Raw genomic sequence first — 24,790 nt, forward strand, 5'->3', positions numbered from 1 at the left:
TGTCATGAGCTTGAGCTTCCACATGGCACTGCCTGGTGCTTCCTAGTGGGATGTCACATCCGGAGGTGGCCTGAGTCAAGGGCAGCTCGGCCGCTGCAGCTGTGAGTGTCTGCTGGGAGGTTCACAGCTCCCTCGGTTCAGGGACCGCCTGACCCAGCCTGACCGAATTAAAGCAACTAACGGGTGTGACATAATTTGACATGTACATTGTTAGCTGAACCCCAGGGGAGATGATTTTAAATAGAGACAATATCGTGCCGGGAACTATTTGGGTTATGGAGCCCTTATTTTCTGACTCTTGCAGGAAAAAAGAATTGTGTCAGGATAAACTGAAAAGCCCCAAGAAGCTGCTCCCAGGTCAGGAGAACGGCAGGCTGGCTGGATTGGGAGAGATTCTCCCTGGGAGTTTCAGGGACTTCACCCTCATTTCCTAGCATTTTATCCCCCAAACACTTTTAAAACCCAAGTTAAGAACCACTAACTCTACACACTCTTCCCCCAGAGCCTCCCTAACCAGGAGCGTTCAGAACCCCAGTCAAAATCCAGAAAACCAGGCACAGCTTGAAGCCCCCATTTGCCCTCCATCCTGCTTTCCCTTTCTCAGCAGCCTACCCAGGGGCCGGGCTGGGGGCCCACACAGGTGCCCTCTCTCTGGGCATCGCCCAGTGCCCAACACCCAGTCACAGCAAGACTTACCCGTCCTTTTCCCATGCCCTCATACTTGCTTCCTGACCTTCATAAAGAGGATGTGCGTCTCTGTGTTCCAGGGCCGCTGATCTTAATGGCTTAGTATGGGCTCATCCTCTCAGCAAGACCTGCTGACTGTATGACTCATAACCAGCACCCAAGAAATGATGACTGTTGAATTAATGAATGACAGTGAGAGTAGCGAAGTTACTTTGGCAACCCCATGCCTTAATCCCCACCCCAAGCCTCATTTTGGCTTTCAGGATAATACAAATGAATTTGGGAGCAAAAAATCTTTGTCTTTTTAAAAAACTGAAGCCCTTGAAATAATACTACGTGGAAAAGATGGCCAGGAGAGATCCAGGGCACATGGTGGCCTCCCCCCATGCACTTCCTTTTTCCCCATCCTAGAAGGGGCCCCTACTTCCCAGCCATGCAACTGGAAGAGATCAACCTAACTGAAGTCATCCAGTGGGTTCCACTGTCCAACTCACCCCAGATACAGTGATTGGTTTGGGGACGGCCACCTGGTCCAGATATAAGGAGACTTCGCCAAGGGCTTTTGGGATCTTGTGATCATTAAGTAAGATAGTCACAGAATAAAACTGTGGGAGAGTAAGACCTGGAAGGACATTGGGTCTTCACTGACTTGTCCAGCTCCTCTATCTGGCCTTACCTAAGCCCACCCAACCTCCGGACTTCTAAATTACATAAGCAAACAGACTCTTTGTTTAAGCCAAATAAACATATAATACATAACCCCTTGATTCCTTTTATGATTGAGCTCAGAGACTATTTTGTCAAGTTATATCACCTTTGTTTTACAGCTTACTTAACTTTATAAAAAATAAACTACCAGAAAGCAAACAAATAAAGTCTCTAATTTTTTTACTCTTTGTTCAAAGCCTTCCAAAGATCCCTAAGCTTGTGATGTCCCAGATGAATGAGGAAATAATGGTGGTTTCAAGAAGATAGAAGCTTATTTCTCTCTCACACAAAAGAAGGCTGGAATCTGGCTGGTGTGGGAGCTACAATGTCATCAAGGTTCTAGGTTTCCTCCATCTTTTTGTTCTGCCATCCTTAGCATATGGCTTCCATCTTCAAATTCACTTCATGGTCCAACTAGAGCTCCAGCCATCACATTGATCTTCCTGTTCCAGGAAGGCACAGGAGGAAAGGAGAAGGGAAAACAATGAGTATGCCAGTAGTCTCCCCTTTTCTGGTTGTCTTCACACAAGACCACCCAACAACTTCTGCTTATTTCTCAATGGCCAGCCCAGCTGTAAATGTGGCTGACAAGTGTAGTCTTTCAGCTGGACACAGTGTCATCCAATTTAAAATCTGGGTTGTGTTATGAAGGAAAAGGGGGAGGGTAGATACTGGGTAGGCAACTAGCAATCCCCCCTGCCTTAACAACTGAGCCCAGCTTCTCTGTTCAGTTCTGTTGCTTGGTACCTGCTCCTCCAAGGAGACCCCATGGTTCACGCTGTAATTACTCTCTCCGAAGACCCTTAACCTCCCAAGCTGGTCACCCCCCACTTCACCCACCAAGGATCCCCTGGCCAGCATCTTCTGATTTATCCAGTTAAGCAGTTCCTGAGCACCTGCTGTCTTTTATTAGAACACCTCAATCTTTCATTAGAATCTTGGCTTCAGTTTAACTCAAACACACTTGAACTTCTCTGCCATGCCTAGTCAGATCCCACTCATACTCACCCTTCTGCATTTACCAGTCTTTCCTTAGAGCTGTGTTCCTCCCAAGACAGGTCTGCTCTTCAGTATCAGTTTCTGACTTCTTTCAAGCATTAAGGTTCTCAATCCTGTGGGCCTAGGGCCTAGGGCAACGAGGACTATGGTTAGCAACAGCAGCTGAGTAGGGGTTGCTCTCCAAACCTTCAAGGAGGACGGGGCATGCTTTTGCCTGGGGACAGGTGACTGAGTGAGGCCATGGCAATGACTTCTTTTTCAGTTGTCCCAAGGCCTCTGGCCCCTTCTTGTACATTTCAGACCCCGTAGACAGCATCACATGCCTCAGTAAGCAATGAACAATGCACACAAGGCAAAGTCAGACAACAATAATGAAGTCAATTATTGTCTTGCTAGAGACAAGACATCTGGTCCTCCCTACCTCACCTGCACAGAAGCAGAAAAAAAGAAAAAAAATCAATGATAATGCTAACCAAACATGCTACCTTGAGTTCTCATATAAAGAACACCTTTCAAAAGTATCTAGTTCTTTCACTTGAATTTTCCCATTTTGATTTTAATCATATATTTAAAGCTATTGTAACTCAAAAATGTACATTCTCTTAGAACGTCTTTTCAAATAGAAATATCATTAGGCAAATGTGAACAATTATCCCCAACTGGATTTTTTTTAAGTTAAAGTCTTCAGAGGAATAGATAAATTATGCTTTAAATCATTGATTTCAAACAAAACCTATGAGACATAATATTATAGGTTTAACTAAGAGGGCTTGACTTTGGATTTAGAAAGTTTGTTAATTGATCTAGTCATCCCTCTCTTTTTTATAAAATTGAAGTACAGTTGATTTATAAGCTGGTGTTAGTTTCAGGTGTACAGTAAGGTGATTCAATTTTTCATACACACATATACATATATATTATTTTTCAGATTCTTTTCCACTATAGGTTATTACAAGATATTGAATACGGTTCCCAGTGCTATACAATAGGTCCTTGTTGTTAGTCATCTCTTTTATTAAAGCTATCCATAAATTTTTTTTATAATTATAACACTGCATATTTTAGGGCCAGAAGCATTTATCATCTTAAGGACCAAATGAGAAACAGTGAGAAGGTCTGAGATCTAAGAGGCTCTGTTACTGTATTGAGAGGGCAGTTTAAGAAATTCCAAAGGAATGCGTTGGCCTATTGCTGCTTTTTAATTTCCAACTCTGCTTTTTAATTTCCAACAACTGACAGTGACAATTCCAAACATTTCCCATGTATTATTTGGATTAAGCAGAGCTTGATTCTCCAGGGAAAACAGGCAGCATTAACAACAACAAAAAAAAGTGCCTCTTGCTGAAAAGACAGTCTGTACTCAGGTGTCACACTGCCGTCTGATGACAAGATCCCCGTGGAGAAGCAATGCTGGCAGTGACTTCAGTCCCCTAAGAGCACGGTCACCAGTACCCGAGGCCCTTGGGAGCACCGGTTGTATCTCAGAGGATGTGTCTTTTTGGTGTTGGAGAGGACACACTGAGGTGGGCAGATGCTGAAACTGACAGAACTTACTTCAGAAAGGTCATTTGAAGGAGATTTTACCCAGGAATGACATTCTCCTCTGTCTTGGAGTAGAAGACCAGCCAGGTCCTGGCAGCCCTACAGCCTGGGCTTTGTTCCAGGGCTGCAGTCCCCCGACAGGAGGCTAGGCAACGTGACCCTGGCGGCACAGAAACCCTGGACAGGCCTCTGCGGCTGGGGGCCTGAGCACCAGCTCACTGATGAGAAATTGCGCTGTGCGGGGAGACGTTGCCCTCCCTGGGCTGTCAGAGCCTCCCTTGTTACTTCCCCCCAGTATACTGCAGCCTGATTCTCTCTCTCCTTCCTGCGGTAGCACTTTGTTGTGAGGACCCTGAGCCACAAAACAGATGGGGCGCTTGTATATCATTTTACACAAGAGGCATAGGTCCCACACAACTAGCTGTGTGATGTTGGGCAAGTCACTTGACTTCTCTATGCTTTAGTTGCTGCAGCAGTAAAGTGGGGATTCTGATCGCTTCACCTGACACGGCTGTTAAGCGTTCAGCAAAATCCTCTGGGAAGCGCTGAGGAATAGTGCCTGGCCCACAGAGCTTCATAAAACTGGCTGTCCCCGCAAGTGATAGGGGAGCAGTTTCTCCCCTGGTTTCCACTCCACCAATGCTCGTTTGCCTTTCCCAACACAGGACAAAGATGATAAGAAAGTGAAATGTCTCTCTTGGTCTCCGAATCCTTTAATTCCATCAGTAGTTCTTGAGATATCAAACGATATCTGTGTGTGCCTGTGTGTGCATATAGATTCCTTTAATTCTATAAAGTCTATGCTGATTTGGTTACATTTTAATCTAATGGTGAAAGGCTATGTATTCAACTGTTAGTGCTTTGGTTTCAGGAACATGTGGATAAAATGTAACTAGCGTTATCTTGGTTCAAATTCCTTTTTTGTGACCAACTGTTGTCTCAATGAAACTTTGCAGGGTTTTTGTTTGTTTTTTTCTGAGTTACAGCAGACAGTAAAATAAACACATCCAGGCCTTCTCACACTGAGATAGGCTGATGCCAAATTCGGTCTACTGAGGCCTCCTCTTGGCTTCTCTGGTCACCATGCAGAACAGATTTTCATGCACATTGAAGACAGTCCATTAGTTCTTGGCAAGGAGAATGAAATTTTCAAAGCTGCTTTCTCCAACAAGCACACCCCACCTCAGCCCCTTCTCATACACAAAATCTTGCTGAAGTGGAGAGGCTCTCCCCCACTTGCAGAGAAGAGAGGGCAGCTCCATCTTTGGTCACCCGGCTACAGTCTTGACAATCGTCACCAGCATGATAGCCCTGGGCTTGGCTCAGTCCTTAAATTCCCAAGGCACCACCCAGATTAACATCTCTCCTCCCCTCTCAGGAAAGAAGTATTTTTATTTCAAAATCATATATAGTAAGAGCTTTGGAAAGTAGTTTGCAGACTTCTCTGTTTCTGAGGAAGTCATGTCCATTCACATCCAAAATTTTCCCTCAGTGCCTCAGGTGTTGTGTTGACTGAGCGTCCGGGCTCTCACAGGGCAGCCACAAAGGAAACAAAGAAGTTGTGCCTCTATCTGCTACAGTGGAAATGGAAGCCATGATGATATGGGTCGAGCAGAGTTCTCAATGGAATCTTTAGGCTGATTCTTAGGAGGAAAAGCCTGTAGGTTCCTGTTAAGAGTTCCAGCTGCCACTGGGTGTGGGTTCCTTGACCAAAATGTACTCTGAGCAAGGTTTCCTTCCCGTAAGGGGGGTGAGCACTGTCGTGAAAGGTACTGAGGTGCTAAGGATCAATATTCACCAGCAACCGGCATTTTGGAGCATGGTTACCATGGTAACATTATCAGCCCCAAATAACTGTCATGAGGTGAAAAAATTCTCTTAAAATAAAGGAGACCAGAAAAGGTATATTTATAAACCTCTTAACAAACACCTATCTGTTTGCAAAGTAGAACGTGTTCCTTAAGCTATAGATGCCCAAAGATTGGGAGAAATTTCATGACAAAAACATTTTCTTAAATTCAAAGAATTGTTATTCTCACTCCTCCAAAAATGGTCTGTAAAAGTAATGAATACAGATTTTTTTTTAAATGGGGAGAGTTCTAAGGAGTGACGGGCTTATGTACTTTAATATTATGCAGTTATGACATTAAAATTCTGCACTAAACGATGAATAGCTTATTTGCAGTTTGTAAAATGATACTTGACTGGGAGTGTTCTTGCGTCTAAGTTGTACGGATTCTTTCTGGCAGGGTCAGTAAGCCCAGAGTCATAAAATGTGTTACACGATGGGAAAAAGACATTGGCCACACAGATAAAACTTCGCGGGCACAGTGTTTGCCCCGCCCTTGTGAAGCTCCGCCCCTCGTTTGCCTTTCTTACGAACAGAAGCACCGCGCCGTTTTATCTGGAGCGGCAGTGCGCCCCGCCGGAATACCCAGGTTCACAGCCTCCCTGGCAGTTAGAGGCTGCCAAGTGATAGGGTTCTGGCCAGTAACATAGTGTTAGAAGGCCCTGGGGAGGGTATTGCTGGGAGATGGTTCTCCGTGGTCTCTCTCATTTCTGTAAGCCTCTTGCAAACAGAGGCACTTACTAATAGTAACAGACTATCTTCCCAAGGATGTTTGAATAGCATACAACCTTGGAAGATAGAGATATTGTCCCTCCAGAGCAAAGGGAAGGCTTGCTTAGATCCTCGGAAGACAGGGAGGATGTTTCACTCCAGAGCAAAGGGCAGGCCTGCCTACTTCCCATTGCATAAGTTTTGGAGTCCCAGAGTTCAAGGTTCCTCTCCTGTGAGGCAGCCTACTGAGTGTGCAGGCATTCCTGTGGGCCTATCCGTACTGTCCCCATGGGACCTGAGGGCAAGGAGAATGGCCACAAATCATGCTGCTTGCTGTGTGCTGAGTCACAAGGGTGGCTGCCTCTGACCCTGGTGTCTCGTGACTCCTGCTAGCAACCATGAAACTGTGGCAGACTAAGACCTTAGCTTGCAAACAAGATGAACTCTCAGGCCCTTCATTGTTCTTGGCTGGATAGAAAAAGAAAGGTAGGAGAAAGCTCTTGCCCCTAGGGGCTTCTCCTTTCTTCCTGCCTTGAGGTACAGCAACCGTTTGGGGACCACGAGGTGACAGTGCGAGGACAAAGGTCTACCTGCTAAGGATGGGAAAGCAGAGAGATGGCGAACCTGGGTCCCTGACAGAGAATTACAGTACCAGCCCTGGTCTGCTTGATCTCAGGCTTCTTGTTATGTGAGATAAATGGGCCTCTGTTTAAGTCAATGATAATTTTTTTTCCCAAGCAAATGCATCCCTTTAATTTGTATCAAACATAGTAATTATATAATAGTGATTGTGTCAAACACATGCAACTTAGGGCAAGTGTGTTGCTACCTTCCTTACTTCTTGATCCAGATTCTACCTCTCTGTATATTAACATTATTGTATGTATCTCTTATAAGCTAACTCACATTCCTTTGAAAAAATCACGTAAAAGTCAATTCACTAAGTACAGTTTGGTCCTGGGCCAAACTTATCCCTGAACTTTTATGAATTATCCCTTAAGCGATTAGTCAAGAAGGCAGTAAAAATATTAGGACTGCCCCTTTCTGGAAACGTCTACCACATGTCACGAGGTCTGTTTGTCACTAGTGTGTATCCAGCACCCAGCAAAATGGCTGGCTCTTGGCAGGCTGTCAAATTCTTATTAAGCAAGTGTTCATGAAAGGTCTCTCTTTATCAAATGTGTTGGTTATGCCCAAAGAAAATTAAGATTTAACAGAGTATTTCAACACATTAGGTCTGTCCCTTGACTATAGTAGGTGTGTTAAGAAAAGACTGCAGATCAGTTTCAAAGAAGCAACTTCTTCTCTTTGTTCCTTCTGACTATAAAATGCTGCATGACTTAACAATGGAATCCAAAGAATCTGTTCAACCTTGAAAACTGGTGCAATAGGATACCAAGAAGTAATAACCCCCGTCATCAGAGATGAACATATCTCTGAATGTCATGCACACAAATTATTTTTAGAACATTAAGTAAAATTGGAAACTTGTGTCAGGAAGAAAAAGTAATGAATACACAAGATGAGACTCCAGGAGGGTGATTTAGAACTTTGCCCCCAAAACAGGATAAACAAAAAGATACTGTGCACAATAAGATGAGTTACAAACATCCTTAGTATTGTTTTCAGTATATGTTATGATTCCTAGTTTCTGTTCAAAACCTAAATTATGGGAAATTACCTATAATCTGTGTCTTGGTATGATTTCTGTTTAAGAAATCTATCCAAAACACAGTAAAATACCCTTTCACACCCATTGGGATGGCTATTATTTTTGAAAAAATGGAAAATAGCAAGTGTTGGCAGGATGGGAAATAATTAGAACCCTTGTGTGCGTTGGTGGGACTGTAAAATGGTGCGGCCGCTGTGGAAAACAGTTTGTGGTTCCTCAGAAATTAAACCTAGAATTACCATATGATTAAGCCATTCCATTACTCAGTATATACTCAAAAGAACTGAAAAGAGAAACTGAACCAGATATTTGCACACCAGTGCTCACAGCAGCTTTATTTACAATGGCTAAAGGTGGAACAGACCAACTTTCCACCAGTCTATGAAGGGCTACACAAAATGTTGTATATGCAGACAATAAAATAGTATTCAGCCATAAAGATGAACGAAATTCTGATATCCACTACAACATGCAAGAACCTTGAAAACATTATGCTAAGTGGAAAACTATAAATATTGTATTATTTTTGTCCCAAAGGACAAATATTCAATTTTCCATTTACATGAGGTCCCTGGAATAGACAGATTTAAGGAGACAGAAAATTAAATGATGGTTACCAGGGACTGGCAGGGTTGGAGGCATGGAAAGTTGTTGCTTATTTGGTGCAGAGTTTCTGTTTGGGTAGATGAAAACATTCTGGAAATAGATAGTGGTGACGGTTGTACAACATTGTAAATGTACTTAGTGCCACGGAATTGTACACTTAAACATGGTTAAAATGGTTAATTTTTATGTTGTGTATGTTTTACCGCAAGGAAAAAAAATTGATGAAACAAATCAAATGGAAAAGATAGGTTTTGTTTGTTTGTTTCAGGAAGAGCACACAGAACAGATTTTAAAATTCCGTTCGGGTTTCGTTTTGTTCGTCTTTGCTTTCTTTGAGCCCTGCCCGCCTGTGCTGTGAAGCAGAGTGACTAAGATGCCCGAACAACGTTGCCAAAGCCTTTTGGGCTGTGGGTCTGAGCAGTCATGCGCCTCAAGAGGGCTTAGGTCATTTGAAAAGTTATCTAGTCGGGCAGTTTCATTTCAGTTCTTCAAGTCTCAGGAGTGTGTATCATTGTAGCCCCCCTCCCCCACCCTCCGGCATACATTGGGCCAGAATTTGTTTGTGAAAATATTATTTTAGGATTCCTTCCACTCCCATCATCTGCTTATTTTCCTTCCTGCATATTTCATCCTGGAGCAGAGAGAGTCCTGATTCAGCAGTTAAAATAGTCTATGCATTAGTTATCACTTCCTGGTGACCCACTTTATACACAGTTACTCATTCTGGCATTGAAAGTCCAGATTAAAAAAAAAAAATCCTGGGACGAAAGTATGTATCTGTGGGGGAGAAGATATTGACTGCATATCTATTGGGTGCACTCCGAGGACCCCGAAGTGGGCATCCCAAATCAGCCCCCAGACTTCCCACCTCATTTACTCTCCTGCAAAAGCTCTCAAATCACACCCTCTTCAGTCATCCCACACCCACAACCCCAGTTTTTCTACCTCCCCCACTTTCATTTCCTTCTGAAAAAATCCATCTCTACACTGACTCCACCAAACCCCGAGGTCTGCTGTACCTCCCTGCACTCAGTGTCATGGGGAATGCAGAGAGCAAGGCGACAGCCCCGGCTCCGGGGAGGTGTATGTGCCAGTGCAGGGCCCCTCCCACACCAGTGTGCTACAGGCACCACTAAATGCTTGTGACATGCAGATTCCTGGGCCCCGACCAGACTCTGATTCAGTCAGCCAGCACTGTTAATAGCTCCCCAGAGAACTCTGATTGGGACCCTAAGAACATATTTTGAGAAACACTGTGGCAGGTTGGAAGGCAGCAGAATCTGTTCTGGGGTATACTGAGGTAACTCCAGCACTGCAGGAGAACAGGGAACGGAGAGACAGAATTGGCCTGAGAGATTGATGGAAGTCTTCGTGGAAGAGGCTCTTTCAAAGAAGAGCTGAAATTAGACGGGGCTGGGGGAGGGTAGGCACAGCAGGCACGGTCATCTGCTGCCACTCACCCCAAAGGTGAGGGCAAGGCTTTGGGTCACAATCCTCTCACCCAGGGCCTTTAGAGCATGTGGGGAGGACAGGAGACTCTGGGACAAGGGGTACACTCATATCTGAGAGGATCTAGGTGGATGATGCTTTTTTCTGGGGTTCCCTCCGCCACACTGAGCCCCAGCTCTGGACCAACCTGCTAGCAGAGGGCCCTGGACAAGGTCCTTCCCTTCTCCAGCCTCAGGTGAAGGGGAGATGTTACCTGCTTTGTAGGTTTGATATAAGAATTCAATGAGTCAATGTGTATAAAACCCTTGGTACACAACTAAAATTCAATACATTGGGGAGAGTATAGCTCAGTGGTAGAGCACTTGCTTAGCATACATGAGGTCCTGGGTTCAATCCCCAGTAAAGTGATTTTTAAAAATTCAGTCAACACATAATAGCTAATATTATTCTTTTTTTTAAATTGAAGTATAGTCAGTTTACAATGTGTCAATTACTTCTGGTGTACAGCATAATGCTTCAGTCATACATATACATGCATATATTCATTTTCATATTCTTTCTCATTATAAGTTACTAAGATATTGAATAGGTTACTAAAGATATTGAATATATTTCCCTGTGCTGTATAGTGTGAACTTGTTGTTTATCTGTTTTATATACACTAGTTAATATTCACAAATCCCAAACTTCCAATTTATCCCTTCCCACCCCTTTTCCCCCTGGTAACCATAAGATTGTTTACTATGTCTGTTAGTCTGTTTTTGTTTTGTAGATAAGTTTACTAGTGTCTTCTTTTTTCTTTTTTTAGATTCCACATGAGTGATATATGGCATTTTTCTTTCTCTTTCTGACTTACTTCACTTACAATCTCCTGGACAATCTCCATGTCCATTCATGTTGCTGCAAATGGCATTATTTTATTCATTTTTATGGCTGAGTAGTATTCCATTATGTAAATATACCACAGCTTCTTTATCCGGTCACCTGTCGATGGACATTTAGGTTGCTTCCATGTCTTAGCTATTGTAAATAGTGCTGCTATGAACACTGGGGTGCATGTATCCATTCGAATTAGAGATTCTTCTGGATATATGCCCAGGAGTGGGATTGCTGGATCATATGGCAAGTCTATTTTTAGTTTTTTAAGGAACCTCCATACTGTTTCCCTAGAGGCTGTACCAAACTACATTCCCACCCACAGTGTAGGTTCCCTTTTCTCCACACCCTCTTCAGCACTTATCATTAAATGTCCATCTGTGGACTTTTTAATGATGGCCATTTTGACTGGTGTGAGGTAATACCTCACTGTAGTTTTGATTTGCATTTCTCTGATAAGTAGAGATATTGAGAATTTTTTCATGTGCTTATTGACCATTTGTATGTTTTCATTGGACAATTGCTTATTTAGGTCTCCTGCCCATTTTGGGATTAGGTTGTTTGGCTTTTTTTGTTGTTATTAAGTTGTATAAGCTGTTTATATATTCTGGAAATTAAACTTTTGTCAGCTGCATCATTTGCAAATATTTTCTCCCATTCTGTAGGTTGTGGTTTCATTTGTGGTTTCCTTTGCTGTGCAAAAGCTTGTAAGTTTAATTAACTTTTGTTTATTGCTAATGTTATTCTTATTGTTCTAGATTTTTCTTTAGGATAAATTCCTAGAAGTGAGATTACTGGAATAGGAGTGTAAGTGTTACTAAATGGTACCTATAGAAACTATGTGTACAACTTTTGAATTTTAGAAAACTGTCTAAATTTGACTGCTAGAAATAAGGGTGTTCATTCATATCTATAACACTAGGTGTTTGAGAGGATATATACCAAGATATTAGCAGTGTTAATCTCTGGATGGAAGGACAAAGGGTATTGCTGCATTGATAAATGGCAAAGACATTCTTCCTCCTGCACCAGGTTGGGTTTTTTTAATTTAATTTTTTTTAAATTTTGTACTTTGGTGAGGGAATTAATTAGGTAGATAGGTAGGTTTGTTTGTTTGTTTGTTTGTTTAATGGAGGTACTGGGGACTAAACCCAGGACCTTGTGCATGCTAAGCATACACTCCACCACTGAACTATACCCTCCCCTCAAGGTTGTTTTAATGCTGGCTTGTTTTAATGCTTCTCCCATCAGAAGACTCCTATTAAAATGCAAATATGTTAAAGGGAAGTTGCCACATTCAACTCTGGAACTCACTGGCACACACCTCCCCCCAGGTTATTGATCCAATCAGCTGGCTGTTAACTCTTGGCCCAGAAAGAAGACAGATGGAAGGACAGGGGCTGGGCTAGCATCCCACAAGGGCAAGCCCAGAATAAGAGGGTTGGCAGTGTGGGTTCCAAGGGCTAGAAGGCACATTAAAAAAACAATCAAATGCTCAAGAAAAGGAAACCAAAAACCAAAGCAGTGAGCGGGTTTCCAGAGAAGGGCTTGAAAGGGAATGGCCACCTGCTCTCTGAGATGATGGATGTGCCCACCCACCTGCCCCCATCTTGTTAGTTACCAAGTCCTAGTTACCAACTTGACTCCTAAGCCACCCTGACCACCACCAGGGATGTCAGGCCACCATCACTTCTCAAGGGATTGGTGGCAGCCTCCTCACTGACCTCCCTGTCCCTACTCTTGTCCTAAAATCCAGCCCAGGGGATTTTTTCCTAACAAGCAAGTCTGACTCCATTTCCAGTCTCCTTCTATGTTCCCACTTCCATGCAATATGTTCAAGACCTAAACTTGGCATTGGCAGCTCACAGTTCTATTCAAAACGGCAGCTTTTTAGAAAGTTACATTATGAACTACTTAAAACCCACAAAAAGGCATAAAGACTAAAACAACACTCAAACCCACCCCCTAACTTGAGAGATAAAGCCTTATCTCTAACACAGCCTAGGCTCCCCATGTACCACCCCTCCCCACCCTCTCCCACAGAGGTAACTGCCATCCTGCATCTGTCATTATTCCTTTGATATCTTTGTAATGTCACTTAACATGGCTTCTTTGTTTCATGATAACTGGTCATTCTTCCTTGTGAACCTCTCTTGTGGTTGGATTTCAATGAAGTCCAAGAAATGCTATGAAGAGACCATTTGAAATGGTTGTCCCTTCAGGCACAATCTCAGGCTCTTAGGTTGTGTCTTCTTCCCCTTGCTGCTCTCCAACATGGCACCCGGGGAACTCACTGGATGGCTGGGTGGGAGGGGTGTTGTCTTTTGTGACCTTATGGTTGAGGGTTGGGAGATGAGGTTCTCAAATCCATACCACATCCTCCAGATCCTTGCTGATTCCTGTGGTAGGGTGGCTGGAGCTCCTCATCTGGACCCAGCCTGCCACCCTGACTCCAGGGGTATCTGCCATCTTCTCCTCTAGCCCGTGATCCGAGAGGCCCACTTGGCCTTTGCTGTGGCCTCCCCTTGTCCTTCACCACTGCAGAACCCACAGTAGGCTCACTGATTCTCAACTCAACCATCTCCCATAATATATGGAAACTTCTGTGTCTAGTCTAAGCCACATGGGGACTGAAGGGGGTTCAGAGGAGTCAAGTGCCAGCCCTTCCTCTGCCTAATCGCACCACTCTGTCCATTTGGCTCTGATAAGTCGGTGCAGTCAGAGAGACATTCTCCTTTCTGATCCCAAAGGTGAAGCAGGGCAACCCCCCCGGTCAGGTGGTCACATCAGCCTACCAGACAATTAGACAACGTTGTCCTTCATCTGCACCCTTCTTACCTCTGGGGTAGGTGGTCTCCAAAGAGGACCACTGTTCATTCATCTCCCCCTATATGTGCATACTGCTCCTCCCATCAAGAAGTAGAAGATACTTCTATTCGGGGCTGGCCTTGTGACTTGCTTTGATCAACAGAGTGCAGTAGAAGGAATGTTCTGGTACTTCTGAACCCAGACGTTACATGCACTGGAAACGTCCTCTTCCTCACAACTGGAAGCCATCTGCCATGTGCCCTGAGATCACCATGCTATGAGAAAGCCCCAGTTATCGACATGAAGAGGCCAGAGAGAGAGAGAGCGAGAAAGAGAGGCCCAGCCAGCCCCAGCTCTTCCATTTACCTCAGCTGAGGCACCAAACTTGGGATCAAGAAGTTATTCTGGATGTTCCAACCCCAGCTGAACTCAGCTCAGATTGTAGAATGATAGGAAATGACAAAATGTAGTTTTAAGCCACTAAATTTGAGGGGGTGGCTTATTAGGCAGCAATAGCTAAATGAAACACCTCTCCAGCTGCATTTTCCACTGCCGGCCTCATATTTATCCCCCAATAGCTCATATCAGCTTGTGGTTCCCTGCATACGCTATGCTGTGTCTCACTTTCGTACCTTTATTCAAGCTATAATCTCTCTTTTCCCACCTCTCTCCTTTGCCTGCCTATCTCCTGTTCTACTTCTGTCTCTTTCCTTTTTTTTTAAGAGGCATCCATGATACCCTAGGCAAATCACATCATTAAGCTAATAAACTAATTGTTTCTTTATGTGTCTGCCTCCCAAACTAGGCTTGAACTCTTTATAAAATATTTTTATTTTTATATAATTTTAAAGGTTACTTTAAAATTCACAGTTGTTACAGAATATTGACTATATGCCCTGAGTTTTACAGTACATCCATGAGCCTATTTTATACCCAGTAGTTTGTACCTCCCATTCCCCCACCTCCATGCTGCCCCTCCCCACCACTGGTAACCACTAGTTTGTTCTCTATATCTGCGGTCTGCTTCTTTTTTGTTTTATTCACTAGTTCGTTGTATTTTTAAGATTCCACATATAAGTGATATCATACAGTATTTGTCTTTCTTGTTCTGACTTATTTCACTAAGTATAATTAGGCTTGAATTCTTTAAAGCTGGGTGCCATGTCTCATTTAGCTTTGAGACACCTCTTTATATGGAAATGCACAAGCAGGTCCCTTAAACTCCTTTAGCTCAGTTTCCCTGTGTCAGTGAGGGATGGCATTCAGTTGTCTGTAGCAGAAACCCAATCTCACTGGGTTAACCAAATAATGGCTTATTTTTTTCACATAGCAAGTCTGAAAGTAGGCCTGGGTGTAGAAACAATGGCTTTACAATGTCAGAATATTCCAGTTTCCTTCTCTCTTCCTGCTCCACCACCCTCAGAATATGGCTGTCCTCCTGTGGCTGCCTCAGGATCACAATATGGCTGCTCTACCACCAGCCTCATACCCATGTTCCAGGCAGGGAGAAGGAAGGAACAAGGAAGAAGGGGCAATGTGCCTTGGAAAGGAACACTTTCCCAGAAATCCCCAGAAGATCTCTATTCAAGTCTCACTGGCCAGAACCATATCACATGGCCATCCATAGATGCAGGAGAGACATGATAAAATGTTTGCAAAATGATAAATCACCCAGTGAGCCTAAACTTTGAACTAGAAGCAGTAAATCTTAGGGTTATCTTTCTATAAGGAACAAGGAGAGAATGGATGTTGGGTAGCAACCAATAGTATCTGTCTCGTTCCCCACCTGTTAAACAGGATTAGGATCTACCTCACAGAGTTGATAAAATTAAGAGAGAATGCAGGCAAAATATTGTGTACCAGGGACATAGTAAGCACTCAATAAAAGCAATTATCTTTCTGCATTTCCAGATGTGGCACTTAATTCAAACATCCAAGAGTTTTCCTTGAAGGGGCAGAGAAGGAGTTGGCTCAGGGCAGCAGTCTCACTCTCTGTCTGCAGTGCTTCTGCAGTGAATTAGCTTCTGATGATTAACAAATCTTTTCTCAGTAGCCTCTTCAACTATTAATAAATTCAAATAGGATGATCACTATGACTCTTGACTTACAATATGTGACCCAGAAAAAACAAAGCTGGGAGAGACACAAAAGGCAAATGAACTGTTTTCATTGCTTTGTGGCTACAGAGTTGCATAGTTCATTTCTGATGCATGGAAAAATATCCAGCACAGAGGACTGGTGAGTGGCCTCAGACCAGGGTACTTAGGAATAAACTCTCCAGTGTCTTAGTCACTGGGACCTGGCAATGTTAGCAAAAGGAAAATTTCTGTTTGCTAGGAACCTGCTCTGCAAATCTACGATCCCCTTGCCCCACTGGGTGTTGTTTGTTTGTTTGTTTGCTTAAGCAGACTATTTAAAAATTTCTGTATTGGCTAGGACATTTTTGCTTACAAGGGAAAAGCTCAAAAAGGCTTATTAAAAGGTGAATTTATTGGTTTGAGTGACTAAAAAGTCCAAAGTAGAGTTTCAGGTCCAGCTAGATCCAGGTGCTCAGGAATCTTGCTATCTCCAAGGCTCTGCCTCTGTAGTAACAAAACAGGCCCCTTGCAGCTCCTAAATTACAACCTCCTGGCTCAGCAGCTCCAGCAGAAAGAGGATGCCTTTTCCACAATGGTTCCAGGAAAAGCTCCAGGATTGGTCCAACTTGGGTCACATGCTCACCCTGAACCAATCACTATGCTAAGGGAATATGTTCTCTTATTGACTAGTCTGGGTCACATGCCTGAGCCCAGAGCCAGTGGGTGGAGTCAGCCCTGTTCAAGGACTTAGGCTGAGAATAGGGAAGGTTGGTCCTCCAGAGGTTAGTTGGGGTGCTCTTGCCAGCAGAACAGTGTGGCCAGGCCAGTCTCCAAAAAGCTAGAGTTCTGCCCAGATTTGGATTCATTTAGATATTATTGAATGTTGATACCTTAATAATTCCAGTGACACTCTTTGCCATCTGTCAAAATCCTACTCATTTTTCAGGCTCATTTCAAATGTCACCACAAACAAATCTTCCTAATAAGATTAATTTTCTATCAGCACTTTGTTTATTCCCCCTCCCCTTCTTGGCGTGTATTATTTCTTGCCATGGGGCATGGTGAGTTACACACCCATTTGTCTCCACTCTGGAGCTGAATGAGGCACACTCCCACTCACCACCAAGAGCCTGAGGATGAGGGCTTCTGTCCAGATGTGACCAGGCCTCAGAATGAAAAGAATGCAGGATGGTGAGGGGGGAGATCACATGGCCCCCTCCAGGAAGAAAATACATCCATGGATCGAAATTGGATTTTAGAAGTCAGGCTAGCTTTTCTTTTTTAAGGCATATTGGAACCACCTTTTTTTTTTTTTTAAATATACAGTGGTGAAACCTGGAGTGAAGCTGCAAAGAGATTCAAATGCTGAGATGGCAGTTGTCTTGGAAATGACATGTCCTGAATGAATCAGGGGGAGAGAGTTGTGAGATGCCTTCCTCCCTTTAATAAACAAAATGCAAATATCCCAGATGCCTTTTACACTCTTCCCAGGGCTAGCAGCTTATCAATCAGTTCAGAACCTTTCTGCAATTTTTTTTTAATAAGCTGTCTGTTTCCTTTCCTGTCGTTGGTGGCTTCATTCCAGGGACACTCCCCGGGAGGGAAGGAGACCATGTACCAAGATCCTTCCAGCGTCTTGCAGGCACCTGCAGACTTCCCTTAAATGTTTCCTGTTCAACTCAACAGGTTTTAATTATGTGAACTAATATTTGCTCACTATTAAACCATGTTTACCCTCGTAAAAGGCAAACTCCAAAGGACTGGGATTAGGCAAGCCCAGAAAGAGCTGAACGTATGTTTACATGTGCTCATGTTTCCCGCCACCTCGCATTACCTCACAGCTCTGTCCTTCTGGGGCTTCTGTACCTTGGTCTTCATCTTGGAAGCAAACGATCACAAGTTCACTCTTTTCAATTTCCCCCTATCCCTGCTGGAAGCAAGACTAAGTTCTCCTTCTACAGACACCTCATTTTTCTGTGCAGAAATATCCTCTGTTGGTTCTTTAGTAAAGACTAACTCTTTGTGACCCTAATGCAACAGTGCTTCCCTTTCTGTGGCTTCTGGGTCATATTTCTGAACCAAAAATGGAAAACTGCCTCAGAAAATGTGAGATGTATTGTTTCTCAGTTCTTGTCAAGCATATCGTGTAGTTTGTTCCACTGCCAAGTTTCTTCCTCATGATTCTGACATGTTGGTCCTAAAACACACTCATTTCCCATAACCAAAAGGGCCTGGCGGTGGGAGGCACTTTACAATCCAGAGATATAAAAATACTTAAATGTAAGACAGGACACCATAAATCTCTTAGAGGAGAACATAGGGAAAATATTCTCTGACAAATCATAGCAATGTTTTCCTAGGTCAGCCTCCCAAGGCGATAGAAATAAAAGCAAAAATAAACAAATGGGATCTAATTAAACTTATAAACTTTTGCACAGCAAAGTAAACCACAAACAAAATGAAAAGACAACCTACGGAATGGGAGAAAATATTTGCAAATGATGTGACTGACAAGGGCTTAACTTCCAGAATACACAAATATCACATACAACTCAATAACAAAACAAAACCAACCTAATCAAAAATAGACGGAAGACCTAAACAGATATTTCTCCGATGAAGACATATGACCATATGACCAATGAAGACAATGAGGCCAATAGGTACATGAAAAAATGCTCAGTATTGCTAATTATCAGAGAAATGCAAATCAAAACTACAATGAGGTATCACCTCACACCGGTCAGAATGGCCATCATTAAAAAGTCCACAAACAGACATTTAATGATAAATGCTGAAGAGGGTGTGGAGAAAAGGGAACCTACACCGTGGGTAGGAATGCAGTTTGGTGCCACTAGGGAAACAGTACGGAAGTTCCTTAAAAAACTAAAAATAGACTTACCATGTGATCCAGCAATCCCACTCCTGGGTATATATCTAGAGGAAACTCCAATTCAAAAAGATACATGCACCCCAATGTTCACAGCAGCACTATTTACAATAGCGAGACATGGAAGCAACCTAAATGTCCACCGACAGATGACTGGAAAAAGAAGATGTGGTATATTTATGCAATGGAATACTACTCAGCCATGAAAAAGAATGAAATAATGCCAACTGCAGCAACATGGATGGGCCTAGAGATTATCACGTATGAAGTAAGTCAGACAGAGAAAGATAAATATCATGTGATATCACTTATATGTGGAATCTTTAAAAAATGACAAAAATGAACTTACTTGTAAAACAGAAAGAGACTCATAGACATAGAAAACACACTTTTGATTACCAAAGGGAAGAAGAAGGAAGGGATAAATTGGGAGCTTAAGATTAGCAGATACAAACTATTATATACAGAATAGGTAAACAACAAGATCCTACTATATTCAATAACTTGTAATAACCTATAATGAAAAAGAATATATATATGTATAACTGAATCACTATACTGTACACCAGAAACTAACACAATATTGTAAATCAACTACACTTCAATTTAAAAAAAAAGAGAAAAAGGGGAAGCATTTTTTAAATGCCCATTAAAACAAAAAAAAAGAAATATAAAAATGGAAGCTAGTTACTTCAGACTTCATATCTGATAATAGCAAACACAGGGGTTTCTAATATATTGTTTGGGGTGGTTGTTCAATGTTCTTATTTTGAGCTTAGAGATTATGCAAGGTCCTTCCTCCCCTCCCTTAAACATGCACACCAGGCTGCCCCCATGGAGGGTGTGGAAAGGAAGCAAGAATCAAGTCACACATCTACCAACCAGTGGGAACTGAGCCATTTCATCCACGAAGTAGCTGGAGCAAGAACGGGTAGGCGCCCTTTCATTTACAATAGAGCCTGTGTATGGATCACGAGAACTCTGACCCACACCAGAAGTGCTCAGCGCAGTAGATATTTAACAAGGCAAAACACACGCCCTTCCTCTTCTCTAAATTAGTTCCGTGATGTTGGTGGAATGAAAGTCTTCGGCTTTCAATACACATCACTCTGATATAAATAACCACCTCTGAGGGCCTCAAGCTAGACTTCCTCAAAGCTCAGGTCTTCACTTCCCCCAATGTGTGGTCAAACACACCTGTTCCTCCAAAAATGGCACACTGACTTCTGGGTAAATTATCCTCAGATAGTTCTGAGGCAAGGTCCACTACCTCGTGGCTCAGTTGCACACACATGCAAGATTCTCCATCATGTTTCTCCAAAGACACTAACCTACAAATCCAGGTAGGCGGTTCTGGAAATCAAAGAAAACCTGCCATACATCGAGCTCTTTCATCACTGCTGCCCGGTAGGTATAAATAGTTCAGCTGAAAACATGCCTGTGCAGACAAACCCGTGTACACTGCACACACACACACACACACGCACACAATGCCATGTGTCACAAACAGTAGAAAATTCCATGCTTTTAGGACAGGCACCAGCCAAATCCTTAAATTGTGAAGCTATGAATGCAAGCAGCAAAACGAGTGATTTCAGGCCACTTTTGATTACATTTCTGGAACTTGGCCAGCAGAGCAATTTCCAAGCAAACCAGCTCAGACGGTTCCCAGTTGCATGTACAGCTCACCAGCCTGAAATCAAGCTCTTTGTCAAGCTGGAGGAATGTTTCTTCTCAGCCCAGCTCAAGCTCCAGTCCTACAACATGTTAACTCACTTGCAAGTAATCAGCCTTCCCAAAAATGTGCAAGGAAAAATCTCAAAGAGGAGGGGTGCACAGAACAAAAGCTCCTCACACTGTGAGCAACTGGAGAGTCTGTGATCAACCAGACAGTTCCACGCTGAGCACTGCTAGTTAACAGACAAGCTGGTGCTCCATTTCAGACAAAGGAGGAGACCGGACTGGTTCACACACACTTTTCCCATATGTGACCCTACACGTATCACCCAGTTGGTCCAGAAAATAGTTTCCCTTCAGAGGGCGGCCTTGCTTGAGGAAATCATGTCTATAATCAAAAGCTGACCCTGGGCATTTGCAATAAAGTTTGAACTGGACCCCTTTCTATACTGAGGATGGGCTCAGAGCATAACCTATCTGGGGGCACGTACCCAGGTTGAGAGGAGCTGGGGCCTTAGGAGGGGAGAAGTAGCTTTGGTTTTCCTGACCCGAGAACCCAGATCCAGTGTGCATCAGGCTATCTTGAGGACTCCAGTGTGGAGTCTTCCTCCTCATTAGACCCAAAAGTCCATGAGAACTGCACTTTAAAGTTCCATAAATTCACAGAAAATGAGTAACTAGTCACTGACCATTCATAGGCATTGGCATTTGGGGTGGCAACCATTGATATAGAACGTTTCCCCCATTTAAAATCTAACTCAGGCTTAAATTATTCCAAAGTAAAACAAAAATGTTTTAATTTTTGACAGCTTCTTAGCTCTTTGATGTTATCACCTGTCTTGAAATTTAAAAAAAATAAATATTTAAAAATCTAGGCAGCAAATGGTATAATTTTATTGAGCCCCTAAGTGTTGGATTATAAATTAGCCTCTGTCTCTCACCCTCATAAATTCCAGACTGAGTAAAAAGCCTAATGTGAAAATCAAAATGAGTATGAGAAAGAAACATGAGAGAATAGTTTACAGTCGTGAGATAGGAAAGGACTTTCTAAGCAAGATATAAAACCTGGAAACCATAAGGGAAAAGATATATGAATTTGACTGCATTAAAATTTTAAACTTTGTAAAATAAAAGGCAATACAAGCAAAGACCAGGAGAAAATATTTACAACAGCTATAACACAGAATTAACATCCAGAATGAAAAGGACATACACAAACCACCCAATAATTAATTTGCACAGAATATTCATAGGAAATTCACAACTATATTTGGCCAGGTTGAAAGAACATTACTCATAACCCCCAAAATTCATTCCTAGATACATATACCCAACAGAAATGTATGCACATGTATTCTAAGAAGACATGCACAAGAATGTTCATAGCATCATTTATTTGCTAATAGCTAAAAGTTGGGAAGAACCCAAATGTCCATCAATCAATATGTTGTGGTACATTCACATAATGGAATATAATAAGCAATGCAAATGAATACATTACAGCCATGAGCAAGTACATGAGTGACTCATAATGTTGAATGAAGGATGCCAGACACAAGAGTTCCATTGATATGAAGTTCAAAAACAGGCACGAGTTATCTATGGAAGTTACATTACAGGATAGGGATTACTTTGGCGGAGGTAGGAAGAGGTTTGATAATACTCTATTTCCTGACCTGGGTGGTGGTTACAGAAGAGCTCACCCTGTGTTAATTCTTCCAACAGTACAGTTGTGACTTGTGTGCTTTTCTGTGTTCTTATACTTCAAGAAATTTTGCTCCAAAAAATCTAAATGGTCAACAGGCATATGAACAGATGCCCAACAAAACTCGTCTACCAGAGAAATGCAATTTTAAAGGACACAGCTTTTTCTGCACATAATGCTGGCAATTTTTTTTAATCTATTAATTTCCAGGGTTGGTGAGCATTTTGGTGGCAATATAAATCGGAATTTCCCAGAAGAAGCTTGGTAATATTTACCCAAAATTTAACTGTGCATGCCTTCTGGTCCAGAAATTGTACTTCTAGGAATATATCCTTCAGAAATACTTATACAGAAGCACACACATTTGTGTACAAGAATGTTTGCTGTAGTATTGTTTGTAATGCTGCAAAATGGCAAACCACTTATGTGTCCTTCAATAGGTAAAGAAGCTATAATACAGCTATGCAATCTGGAAGGAATGTAGCCGTTAAAGAAAATGGGGGAAGCCCCTATGTACTAACACAGACAACATTGTTAAGTTAAAAAAAAAAAAGTTACGGAACAGAACATTTTTATGATCTTGTTATGTATAAATGACCTGAATATAAATTTATTTTTTGTTGTTGATTTTTTAATTTAAAAAAAATTTTTTTAAACAAAAATATGGAACGCTTCACGAATTTGGGTGTCATCCTTGCTCGGGGTCCATGCTAATCTTCTCTGTATCTCCAGTTTTAGTGTATGTGCTGCCGAAGTGAGCGCTTGTTGATTTTTTTTAAATTGAAGTATAGTTGTTTTACAATGTGTTAGTTTCTGATGTACAGCATAATGTTTCAGTTATACACATATACATATATTCTTTTTCATTATAGGTATTTCATTATAGGTATACAAGATATTGAACGTAGTTCCCTGCGCTATACAGTAGGTCCTTCTTGTTCTGAATGTAAACTTTTAAAACAAACAAGCAAAATTTAAAACAAGAAAACAAAACTGAAATCTGATATGGCTCATTGATCTAAGTATCTTAAAATCCCATCACAAAATAAACTTCTCTTGAGAGAGAAGAATTCCCTGAAACCGTCTCTCTGCGTCCTGAGACGAATCCTGGGAAGACTGGACTAGGGAGGAAAGAACTGTGTCCCATTCCACAGCTTCCCAGAGGAGCCTGGGTGTCTCAGAAATGCCAGCTCCCACACAGGCCGAGCAAGGGCACATGGAGTCTCTCCAGCCTTTTGTGCTGCCCAAGCACTTTTCAATAATTAACTAATCCGCCCAAAGGGCGGGGTGGGTGTGGCTCCCACGGACCGCACTCCCTTCTGTCAGCAGAGGCATCCCCCAGCAGAGGCCGTTCCTCCGCCCTGCCCTGCCCCGGCCCCAAACTCAGGAAGGCGAGGGGGGCCCTCAGGGCACCGCCCAGCGGACAACAACTTCCATCCTCAGCACGTTCTCCAGGAAGGGCTGTATTCTCTTCCCTCCTGGCCCCACCTCCGCCTTTGAGGAAGAACTTGGCCACAGGCAGCAGGAGAAATAACACCTTCATACTGTCAGTTTCAACTTTGCCTTTTTTTCTTTTTTCTTTTTCGCTGAAGGATCCCAGGCACAACAGAAAAATGTGTCCATCCTTTCAATTTTCTTACTGCACAAATAAACTAAATAGCAGGAGCAGTCTCTGTTACAATATTTTCAAATGGTTGGCATCGGGAGCAAAGGTTTCCAGCCTGTGGAATTTAACAAACCATTAAAAATTCCACAATTTGGGAGAAGCCTAGCATAGGATTGCTCATGTTTATTTTGCCAAGTACAGAGGTTTGGTTTTTTTTTTAATAAAAAAAGCTTGACTCTCACCACCATAAATGAGTGGGCACCTTAATACCAAAACAATGTTGGTCATGACAGTCTCAGATTGAAAAATAGCACTTTAAATTTAATACGCTTAGATCTGTGCAAAATACACAGGTACTCCTCATAGACTGGTGACCGTTTCCTCGCAGGCTGGCGTTAAGTCCCCTTGGAAGGGGCTGACAGAGATTAAATCCTAAATTCCCAAACCTGGCTATGCCTAAGAGAGACAGGAAGGCACTTAAAAGAAAATACAGACTCCGGGTTCCCACCCCATATTTACTGCTTCAGCCTCTCAGCTCTTCAAAAGTAGGGCCCTGGTATGTGTGTGTGTATATATATATATATATATATATATATATATATATATATATATATATATATATATATATATATATATTTTTTTTTTTTTTAGGTTTTTACTGTGGTAAAAAAATAATATAAAATTTACCATTTAAACCATTTTTATCTGTACAATTCAGTGGCATTAAGTACATTCACAATGCTATGCCATCAACACCATTGTCCATTTCTCGAAACACTTTTATCAACCCAAACAGAAACTCTGTAATGTTTAAAAATACTCTCTATTTCTCCTTCCCCTCAGCTCCTGGTAATTTCTACTCTACTTTCTAGGTACTGCGTATAAATGGAATCATAACGATATTTGTCCTTTTGTGTTTGGTTTATT

At 42.3% G+C, this 24,790-nt stretch overlaps 1 long non-coding RNA gene and 1 other non-coding gene across 2 annotated transcripts; both read right to left on the bottom strand.

Annotated features, from left to right (window-relative positions):
* Positions 1-1,558: 1,558 nt before the first annotated feature.
* Positions 1,559-18,297, bottom strand: LOC123611851 (uncharacterized). Its single transcript, XR_006718949.2, has 3 exons — positions 17,820-18,297; positions 2,404-2,522; positions 1,559-1,838 (listed from the first exon to the last, which is right to left on the bottom strand). It is a non-coding gene; the product is annotated as an uncharacterized LOC123611851 (long non-coding RNA).
* Positions 18,298-22,914: 4,617 nt separating this feature from the next.
* LOC123611853 (U6 spliceosomal RNA) lies at positions 22,915-23,019 on the bottom strand. The gene has a single exon (XR_006718952.1). It is a non-coding gene; the product is annotated as a U6 spliceosomal RNA (small nuclear RNA).
* Positions 23,020-24,790: the final 1,771 nt, after the last annotated feature.

Source organism: Camelus bactrianus, chromosome 6 (genome assembly GCF_048773025.1).
Source record: "Camelus bactrianus isolate YW-2024 breed Bactrian camel chromosome 6, ASM4877302v1, whole genome shotgun sequence".
NCBI lineage: Eukaryota > Metazoa > Chordata > Mammalia > Artiodactyla > Camelidae > Camelus > Camelus bactrianus.